This window comes from Leptonychotes weddellii, chromosome 10 (assembly GCF_054177405.1).
Source record: "Leptonychotes weddellii isolate Sample4059 chromosome 10, ASM5417740v2, whole genome shotgun sequence".
NCBI classification, from domain to species: domain Eukaryota; kingdom Metazoa; phylum Chordata; class Mammalia; order Carnivora; family Phocidae; genus Leptonychotes; species Leptonychotes weddellii.
This window is the reverse complement of record NC_138378.1, coordinates 20,956,546-20,967,728: the sequence shown is the minus strand read 5'-3', so window position 1 is coordinate 20,967,728 and position 11,183 is coordinate 20,956,546.

The window sequence follows — 11,183 nt, the reverse complement described above, 5'->3', positions numbered from 1 at the left end:
GGGTTAGCCTGGTGATGGGTATTAAAGAGGGCATGTATTGAATGGAGCACTGGGTGTTATACGCAAACAATGAATCATGGAACACTACATCAAAAACTAATGATGTGGGGCGCCTGGGTGGTTCAGTCGGTTAAGCGTCTGCCTTCGGCTCAGGTCATGATCCCGGGGTCCTGGGATCGAGCCCCACATTGGGCTCCCTGCTCCACGGGAAGTCTGCTTCTCCCTCTCCCACTCCCCCTGCTTGTGTTCCCTCTCTCACTGTCTCTCTCTCTCTCTCTGTGTCAAATAAATAAATAAAAATCTTAAAAAAAAAACAACAACTAATGATGTATGGTGATTAACATAACATAATAAAATAAAATTTTTTAAAAAAGCTGATGTTAACTACTATACACAGAATGGATCAGAGAAGGTAAAATATGAAGATGGAAGACCAGTTAGCAGGCTAATAGTATCCAAACACTAACGATTTTCATATATGAATTTAGTTTTGTTTTTATACAGAATATAAAGACTTACCTCATCAATCTTCCATATAAAGGATTTTATAAGCCAAAGTGAAGATGCTTTCTGCTTTCAAATCCATAGCTTACATATGTAATATTGAAAAACAATGGTGTAGTGCTCCTACATGTACCTTAAGACAAGTTGCATCACATATTAAAAAGAGATAAGAGGGATTCACACAAGAGATGATGAGCTAAGATGTTGAGCACAAGAGAATAAAAATATTAATATTTAATTTCCTTTCTGATGATTTCTATTTTCTCTGTGAACTAGGGTGGAGAGATTTTCTATTCAGAGGAATGCAAATGGCATGAGACTATAGAAAAGTGGAGAAAATTTAAAGTGTCATAGAGAACAAAAGAAAAAGGGGACCAGTTGAAACATGGAGGATCTAGTTGAAGTTGGTAACTCTTCATTTTTTTTAATTTTAATGTATTAATTAATTTTAAATTAAAAGGTGATATATGATCACATTCTCTTCTAAAACTTATTATGTGGGGCGCCTGGGTGGTTCAGTCGGTTAAGCATCTGCCTTCGGCTCAGGTCATGATCCCAGGGTCCTGGGATCGAGTCCCGCATCGGGCTCCCTGCTCCTCGGGAAGCCTGCTTCTCTCTCTCCCACTCCCCCTGCTTGTGTTCCCTCTCTCTCTGTGTCTCTCTCTGTCAAATAAACAAATAAAATCTTAAAAATAAATAAATAAAACTTAGCATGTTACAGATAAAGCTAAAGTTCTTTTACCAGCACCTTACATCGCAACTCCTTCTACCCTCTCTAAAATTGAACTTCCTTCTAGATATTTTGTAATGTTTTCACATATATATACATACTCCCTCAGAAAATATATCACTCTGGTTGGTGTGGGTTTTCTTTCTTTCTTTCCTTCTTTTCTCTCTTTTTTTTTTACTTAATTAACAACATTCTTTTTTGTGTGTGACAACAATCTTATGTTTTATTTTGCTTCTTCCTTTTTTTCACCCAACAGTTGTTTTTTTATTCTATATATGTTGCTCTGTATAGATCCAGTTCATGTCCTTTTAATAGCTGTTCTGTCATAAGGTAGAGTTGACAGATATTTGTTTCCTTTTTGTTGTTATTGTTTCTATGACCTGTGTTTCCATGAATATTCTGTACATTTAAGAGCAAAACTTTTAATAGCACCAATCTACCTCTTTTTTTCTTCAAAATCATTTGCCAGCCTGGGATTAGCAGAGGAGAGAGCTGATAGTTGTATTTAATAAAGGATTATGGTTTTTCCAGGTCATGGAATGGATGTCATCAGCGCAAAGAAAGTGATGATATTGTCAAGAAAAAGGTTCGAGTGATAGGCCAGGAAATCTGTATGGTGAAGGATTTAAAGAGAGGAAGAAGCTGTTAAGAAAGTGGCTAAAGTAAAGGAGAGGTAAAAATCCCTGGGGTAGAGGCAGGCCTTCAACGAACTGAGGGCCCACATTTTAGGAGAGTCATCTATATAGACATTTATGTTGCCTCTGATGGTGGCTGGATTTGGAATAAAGAAGCATATTCTATGTCTGATGCCAAAGTCTAATAGGGTGTCCATGCGTTTGGAAGTAGCATGAACATATAGCATGAGCCGTGAAGGAGCAGCAGGTAGAGGGGTAATGGATTGAAGGTGGTATTGGAGAGCAAGCAGTTGAAGTCTTTAACTGCCAGTCTTAATGCACACAGGGTATAGAATAATGACAAGCACCATCCCAGAGAAGGAAGGCTACAGGGAAAATCATAGAAATAATATTCAAAGAGGAAGGCCAGGTTTCAGTTAAGACAGAAAGTAGAAGGAACTTTCTGGGAACAGGCTAAGGGTATAAACAAGTTTATCTTTCTTGGAACCCATGGAGATTTCAGGTTCCATAGGGGCCTTCACAGTGCTCCTCCCTTGGCTCTTTGGTCTCAACTCCCCAGGGTGCTCAGCTTCTCTCCACTGCCAAGGCTTGTCATCAACTTGTGCCCCAATAATCTCCATTGTTTTCCCAAAGCTCCCTCTCTCTCTTTATGTTTCATCTTTCTCCACACTGCCTCTACCCTTCAGGATTCCCCTGCTTCCCCTTAGAGGCTCCACATTGAAATTCAGTCATTCATTAAAGAAATGTATTTGCTGAGCATTTACCATGATCCAGGCTCAGATCTAGATGCTGACAATACAGTAGAGAATCAAAGTTCCTACCCCCATGGAATTTATAGTCCAGTGAAAGGAGATAACAGGCAAATAAATATACATAATCTAATGTCAGGTATTGGTAAAGACTAAGCAGGACAAGAATAAAAAGTAATAGAGCAAGGTGTTATTTTAGATGGGATGGTCAAGCAGAACCTCACTGAATTTGATCAGAAATGTGAATGAAAGGAGAGAGTGATCCATGTAAATATCTCAGAAAAGAGCGTGTCATGCAGAGAGAACAGGGCAAAGGTCCCAATATGGGAGAATGTTTGGTGTTTCCAAGGAAGAGCAAAAAGATTATTATGGCTGGAGCCAAATGAATAAGGAAGAGTAGGAGATGAGGTTGGTAGGGGATGAGGTTGATAAGGTGGCCCTAGAGGCCAGATCCTGGGGGACATTATTGGTTGTGGTAAAAACTTTGGATTCCAAGTGTGTGCTAATATAGGTATAAAAAAATCATTGGAAAGATACACAAGAAATTGGTCATGGTTGTTGATTGTGAGAAAGAACTGGAGGACTAGGAGGTTGGGTATGGAGGGTAGACATACTTTTCACCCTGTATCCTTTTGTCTCATTTGAAGTTTGTACCATATCTATATAACTACCTTTAAAACTGAAATAGGAGCCCCTGGCTGGCTCAGTTGGAAGAACGTGTGACTCGATCTCAGGGTTGTGAGTTCGAGCCCCATCTTGGGTATAGAGATTACTTAAAAATAAAATCTTTAAAAATAAAATCAAATAGGGGTGCTTGGGTGGCTCACTTGGTTAAGCATCTGACTCTTGGATTTGGCTCAGGTCATGATCTCAGGATCATGGGATCAAGCCCTAACTCAGGCTCCCTGCTCAGCGGGGAGTCTGATTCTCCCTCTCCCTCTGCCTGCCACTCCCCTTGCTTGTACTCTCTCTTTCTCTCTCTCTCTCTCTCTCTCTCGTAAAAATAAATAAAACCTTGAAGAAAAAAAAAGATTGTCTCTCTCCCTCTCTCTGCCCCTCCCCCTCCTACTCTCACTCTCCCCCTCTCTCTCTAAAATGATAAATAAATCTTTAACAAATAAATAAATAAAATAAGAGCACCTGGGTGGCTCAGTTGGTTGAGCATCCAACTCTTGATTTTGGCTCAGGTCATGATCTCATGGGTGGTGAGATGGAGCTCCACGTCGGGGCTCCACACACAGCCAGGAGTCTGCTTGAGGATTCTCTCCCTCTGCCCCTCTCTCCACTTGCTCACACACTCTTTCTCTCTTAAAATAAATAAATAAATCTTTAAAAAATAAAATAAAATAAAATTGAAATAAAAGCATTCATCTCCAAATCTTTTTTTTTTTAAAGATTTTATTTATTTATTTGACAGAGAGAGGCAGTGAGAGAGGGAACACAAGCAGGGGGAGTGGGAGAGGGAGAAGCAGGCTTCCCGCTGAGCAGGGAGCCCGATGCAGGGCTCGATCCCAGGACCCTGGGATCATGACCCGAGCCGAAGGCAGACGCCTAACGACTGAGCCACCCAGGTGCCCCCATCTCCAAATCTTATTCTGCAAAAAAATTTACTCATTAGTTTTATGGAAAATACAAAGAACTAGAACTTGGTTCTTGCCCTCAACAGTGTTACAGTTGGGGGTGGGTAGGTACAATACATATTCACAATTTTTTTAAAAAAACAATGCAGGGGCACCTGGGTGGCTCAGTCGGTTAAGCGGCTGACTTCAGCTCAGGTCATGATCCCAGAGTCCTAGGATCGAGCCCCTCATGGGCTCCCTGCTCAGCGGGAAGCCTGCTTCTCCCTCTCCCACTCCCCCTGCTTGTGTTCCCTCGCTCGCTGTCTCTCTCTGTCAAATAAATAAATAAAATCTTTAAAAAAAATAAAATAAAATAGGGGCACCTGGGTGGTTCAGTCGTTAAGCGTCTGCCTTCAGCTCAGGTCATGATCCTAGGGTCCTGGGATCGAGCCCCGCATCGGGCTCCCTGCTCTGTGGGAAGCCTGCTTCTCCCTCTCCCAGTCCCCCTGCTGTGTTCCCTCTCTCGCTGTGTCTCTCTCTGTCAAATAAATAAATAAAATCTTAAAAAATAATAATAAAATAAAATTAAAAAACAATGCAAAAGAATGAAGTTGGACTCCTATCTCACACCATATGGAAAATTAATTCAAAATAGATCATAGACCTAAATGTAGAAGCTAAACTATAAAACTCTTAGGGAAAAAAAAACATAAGAAGTAAATCTTCGGGGCGCCTGGGTGGCTCAGTTGGTTGGGCGACTGCCTTCGGCTCAGGTCATGATCCTGGAGTCCCTGGATCAAGTCCCTCATCGGGCTCCCTGCTCGGCAGGGAGTCTGCTTTGCCCTCTGACCCTATCCCCTCTCATGTGTTCTCTCTCATTCTCTCTCTCAAATAAATAAATAAAATCTTTAAAAAAAAAAAAAAGAAGTAAATCTTCATGACCTTGTGTTAGATAAAAACTTCTTAGATACAACACCAAAAGCACAGATAACAAAAGAAAAAATAAATTGGACTACATAAAAATTTAAACTTTTGCATTGTAAAAGTAAAAAATACCATCAGGAAAGTAAAAAGATACAGAATGGGAGAAAATATTTGCAAATTGGATATCAGATAAGGGACTTGTACCCAGAATATAAAAAAAAAAAACTTTACGACTTTACAACAATAATAAAAAAACAAACACCCAATTAAAAATGGGCAAAGGATTTGAATAGAAATTTCTCCAAAGAAGATCTACAAATGGCCAATAAGCTAATGGAAAGATGATCAACATCAGTGGTCATTAGGGAACTACACACATACATACACACACATACATATACACACACATGCACACACAATGAGATATCACTTCACACATCCACTACACGGCTATTTTCAGGCAGACATACAATACAAAGTGCTAGCAATGATGTGGAAAAACTTGATCCCTCATACATTAGTGATGGAAATGTAAAATAGTACAGCTATTCTGGAAGAGTCTGGCTGTTCCTCAGAATGAAAACGGAATTACCATATGACCCATTAATTCTATTCCTAGGTCAAAATTAAAACATATGTCCACACAAAAATTTGTATAGGAATGTTCATCACTGCATTATTCACAATAGCATATAAAAGGTGAAAACAATCTAAATGTTCAACTGATGAATGGATAAATAAAATACAGCATTTTGAAAAAATGGATTGTTATTCAACAATAAACAGGAATGAACTACTGATAAGAGCTACAATATGGGGGGGGCGCCTGGGTGGCTCAGTTGGTTAAGCGACTGCCTTCGGCTCAGGTCATGATCCTGGAGTCCCGGGATCGAGTCCCGCATCGGGCTCCCTGCTCGGCAGGGAGTCTGCTTCTCCCTCTGACCCTCCTCCCTCTCATGATCTCTGTCTCTCAAATAAATAAATAAAATCTTTAAAAAAAAAAATTTAAAAAAAGAGCTACAATATGGGGGCACCGAGGTGGCTCAGTCATTAAGTGTCTACCTTTGGCTCAGGTCATGATCCCAGAGTCCTGGGGTTGAGCCCCACATCAGGCTCCCTGCTCAGCAGGAAGCCTGCTTCTCCCTCTCCCACTCTCCCTGCTTGTGTTCCCTCTCTCGCTGTCTCTCTCTCTCTGTCAAATAAATAAATAAATAAACCTTAAAAAAAAAAAAAGAGCTGCAATATGGATGACCCTGGAAAACATTCTAAGTGAAAGAAGTCACAAGAGGCTACATATTGTATGATTATGGTTCCATTTCTATGACGTGTTCAGCCACCCCCTCCCATGGCCAATTCCTGGACTTTATTACTGGAATTGTTTTAATTCTGAAATTTTTAATTTATGCCATTCTGTGTTCTTACCATCCTATTCTTTTAGCTTTCATTTATTACTCCTAGTACACCTGTTGTTCTACCCCATTGAGACCTCCAGGCTTTTTATCTCTTCTCTTTATAGTTTGTCAACCCTCTCCTCTCTATACTTCTTCTATCTAGCTCAGACCGAATGGTCTATCACTTCAATTGTTCTCTTACCAATATTAACTCCCTTGTTCAATCGTCTTTCTATCCTGTCCATCTAAAAAAACTCCAACCCTGTAATTGTTCATGTATTCCATGCCTGCAACCAGATTATTGATTACTACTGAAGAAAATCATGCAAGTACCACCAAATACGGTTATCCCACCTCTATTATGCTCAACTCAGCTTGCTTTCTCTAGGATTGCTATTTATAACTGCATTAATTTCATAAGGCTATCATAACAACAACAACAACAATAGAACACAAACCAGGTGGTTTAAAACAATGGAAATGTATTGTTTCATAGTTCTAGAGGCTAGAAGTCCAAAATCAAGGTGTTGGCAGGACTATGCTCTATCTGAAGGCTCTAGGGGAGGATCTTTTCTTGCTTTTTCCTAGCTCTGGCAGTTGCCAGCAATCCTTGGTGTTTCTGGGTTTACAACTGCATAACTCCAATCTCTTCGTCTGTCATTTCATGATCTTCTCCCTATCTGCCTGTCTGTGTCTCTTCTTTTCTAAAGACTCCAGTCATATTGCATGAGGGCCCAGCCTAATGACCTTATCTTAATTTGATTACATCTGCAAAGACCCTTTTGCCAAATACGGTCATATTCACAGGTATGAGGGTCAGCGCTTAAATTAAACCCGTAACAGGAGCCTTTTCTACATTCCTCAAACCTTGACTCTGACCCCTTCCTACTGTCTCTGAACAGAGGGCCTCAACTCCTACTTCACGGAGAAAAGAGAAATTAGAAGCCATCAGAATGAAACTTGACTTCCCACCACTCAACCAACAAATCTGCTTTTATCATATGTGTGTATCCTTCCTTCTTACCGTTTCATGAAAGAATTCCTGCTTTTCCCATTTAAAGTTAATCTCTTAAGAGTTCTTCAGGGCACCTGGGTGGCTCAGTCAGTTAAACGTCTGCCTTCAGCTCAGGTCATGATCCCAGGGTCCTGGGATGGAGCCCCACATCTGGCTCCCCACTCAGCGAGAAACCTGCATCTCCCTCTCCCTCTGCCTGCCGCTCCCCCTGCTTGTGTGCTCTCTCTCTGTCAAATAAATAAATAAAATCTTAAAAAAAAAAAAAAAGAGTTCTCCAAACCTGACATGTATAATCTGACCTCATCATTTTCCTCTCAAAATGTGTTCCTCCTTCTGTGTTCTCTTTCATCGTTGTTCTCGAATGGCACACCTTCTACCCAGTTGCCAGAGGGGGAAAAAAAAACACCACAGGATTCACCCTTGACTTTGTTTCTCCATTACTCTGTCCACCCCAACGCTCCCCAAGTCCTGCCTAACAGAGCAGAACCTCAACTTCCTTGGGTTTGTACACTACATGTCTATTAATGAAGCCCATACTTAATGTTTGTATTTAGGCACCCACATTATATTCAGTTGATTCAATTCAGTTCACAGCCACTTGTAATACTATCTCTTCCCCATCTGAAGTCGTGTGAAATCTCATTGTTTTACATACCATACTTTATGGTTGGTTTCATGCATTCTGATGCACAATTTGACTTTTCCCCTTTATCTCATCTCCTTTGATTCAGCCTATTATATTATCATCCTAGCATCCTTTGGGGTCTTTATTTTCTCTTTCACTCATGCATGGAACTTGAGGACGTGGTCGTTGCAAGATAAGAGAAGTCAGGTAGGGGCGCCTGGGTGGCTCAGTCAGTTGGGCAGCTGCCTTCGGCTCAGGTCATGATCCCAGGGTCCTGGGATTGAGCCCCGCATCAGGCTCCCTGCTCAGCAGAGAGCTTGCTTCTCCCTTTCCCTCTGCCTGCCGCTCTGCCTACTTGTGCTCTCTATCTCTCTGTCAAATAAATAAATTAAAAAAAAAAAAAAGATAGGGTATCCTTTAAAAAAAAAAAAAGAAGTCAGGTAAAGTGCTAAGCACAGTACCTGGCACATAATAAGCCCTTGATAAACATTTACAATTGTGATTGTTATTATTATCCCAACCCTCAGCACAGCATCTGAGCCATAGTAAACCCTCAATAAATATTTATTGATTAACGAATGAATGAATGGATTGAAGGGTGATGGAATGAGTAAATATCCCCTCTCTCAAATCCCAGGCCCATTAAATTTGATATTATTATCCCTCTTTTACAGACAGAGAAACCAAGGCTTAGAGAGTTTCAGCTGGAAAGCAGTGGAACCAGAACTGGAATCCAGATCTGCCTGACTCCCAAGCATATGTGACTCACCCTTCCTTACTCAGCTTCCTTACATGTATACACAGATCAAGAAAACCAGTTGTGGGGTCAGAGTGAAGTCTGAGAGGTTTTCCAAGGTTGTGTGTCCAAACCCTAGAAAAGCGGAGTCTCCCTCGTATGGCCCTGGGACATAGGGATGTGGAAGGGACTAAGAGATGATATCAGAGCACTAGGAGCCTCACCTCTTTCCACCCCTATGGGCCTCTCATCTTCCCTGCCCTAACCTATATGCTTAGCTATTTCTCCCCAGAAACGAACATAATGTGTGTCCCCAAGGAGAAACTTTTAAGAGCAGGAAGGCAAGGCCTAGGAAGGTAATTTGACTACTCGCCAGGACCGGAGTCAGTGGCATGGGATCTGAAAGAAGTAGCAAGAATGGTACAAAGAATGTAAGACCCGCAGGAGAACTGCATTACTTCTCTGGACGTCAGCTTCCTCATCTATAAAAATGGGGGGGGTGGGGGGCGGGGTAATAGTCTTTTGCCCTGCCTGCTTCACAGGACTGTTGGATACACAATAATGATAACTACTAATATTTACTGAATGCCACCGCTGTGCTGGCCATTGTGTTGAGTGTCTTTCATATCCGCAGTTAGCCCTATGAAATAGGCATATTGTCTACCCCTCCCCCCTCCTTATTTCCATCTCCCCACCCCGACAAATGAGGAAACCAAGGTTCATGGAATTAAGTTACTTGCCCAAGGCCTCTAACTCTAAGTGACAGATCTGAAATTTGAAACTGGGTTGCCTTTTGAGCCCTTCAGAGCTGTGAGCATGCTTGTGAACCTCAGCGGAGAGCCCATTTGTGAACCCCGAAGAATGATACACGCCTTGTGCCCTCTGGCACACAAATGTTCCATACAAGTCCGCATCTTGTTTCGATTGGGACTGGAGTGGATGCCCAGTAGAGATCGTTGTCCAAGGAGGCAGCTGACCGGATGGTTAGGATAGAAGGGCTGTTTCCCACACTGATCTGATTGGATCCCCATAGTCTGGGGAGGAAAGCGGGGAGGGCACGAAGTCTGAGTGGCTCTTTTGTGAAAGCAAGTTCTAGGGCAGGTTGAGGTGGGAGAGGAAGCTCCTAGGTACCAAGCCAGACCACAACAGTCAATGCAGTGCCCAGGTCTGCAGCAGGAAGTGCACGGGGGCTGAGATGACAGGAAGCCCTCTGACAGGGCTCAGGCAGGGTGCCACTCCAGGCTGTCAGAAAATCAATGCGTGTAGGAGTCAGCCCCACCTGTGACCTCTTCATCCTCTGCCTCTCTCTCTCTCCCCCCTCAGTTTCCAGCCCCCCTGCTTCTCCACTGCTATCCCTGTGTCCACAGGCCCCTGGTTGGCTTCCCCATCACTGCCTCCAGGCCCGCTCTCCCCTCCCACACCAGAACTCTGTCTGCTGTGGCAGCTCCTTTGTTTACTGTCAGAGCTCACAGGCCTGCCACCGGCCAAACACAACGAAGCCTGGCCAGGGAGGGCTAGGCTCCAGGTGCAGACTGGCCCCTCAGGGACAGGTAATGGCCTCCAAACCAGAAAGGCAGCTCAAAGGTAGGCTGCCCCCTGCGCTGGGCTCTTGTTTCAGGTCCTGACAACCCAGGTTTCAGGCCTACAGGAAAGGGACACAAGACCTGCCCATAGCTGGGCAGGCATCCCTACTGTTGAAACAGCTTTGGCTAGGAGCCCTGGGAATCAAAGACCCAGCTGGAGAGAGGTGGGGAAAATGTTGAGGCCCCCTGGGTGGGAAGCAGAGGCCTAGACTCCCTTCCCCTGGTCCTCCCTCTCTTCAGCCAGGCAGAGTCTGGTCCTGAGCCCTTAGAATGAAGACTTGCATGACCAAATTTCCCTACCAGAGGGCTCTGTTCCCCTTCTAAGCGTTAGTGCCTCATGCCCTCCCTAAGGATTCTAGTGGATAAAGGGAAGTGGGCATCTACTCTGGGCCAAGCCCCAACAGGAACCATTGTCAGGATGTGTCTGGCATTGGTCTGTCCAAGGCTAGTGGGGAGGTGACTTATCTAATGTGTAGTTATATATTTGCATAACGTATAATGTAAAGGGGAGGGACTCCAACTCTGTTTCTGGAGCTGGGGTGAGGGGTAGGAGGTGATGGATGAGGAGGGAGGACTGGTAAAAGTGCCAAACTGGAGGGTAGCAGGGTCACAGACAAGATCATTCAAGGAACAGTGGTCAGTGGCAAGAAGAAGATGCCCCAACAGGGGAGGAGGAGATCCCTGGCAGCCCAGGTTCTCCACAGAAAGGCCCTCTAAATGGTGGCCAGTTGA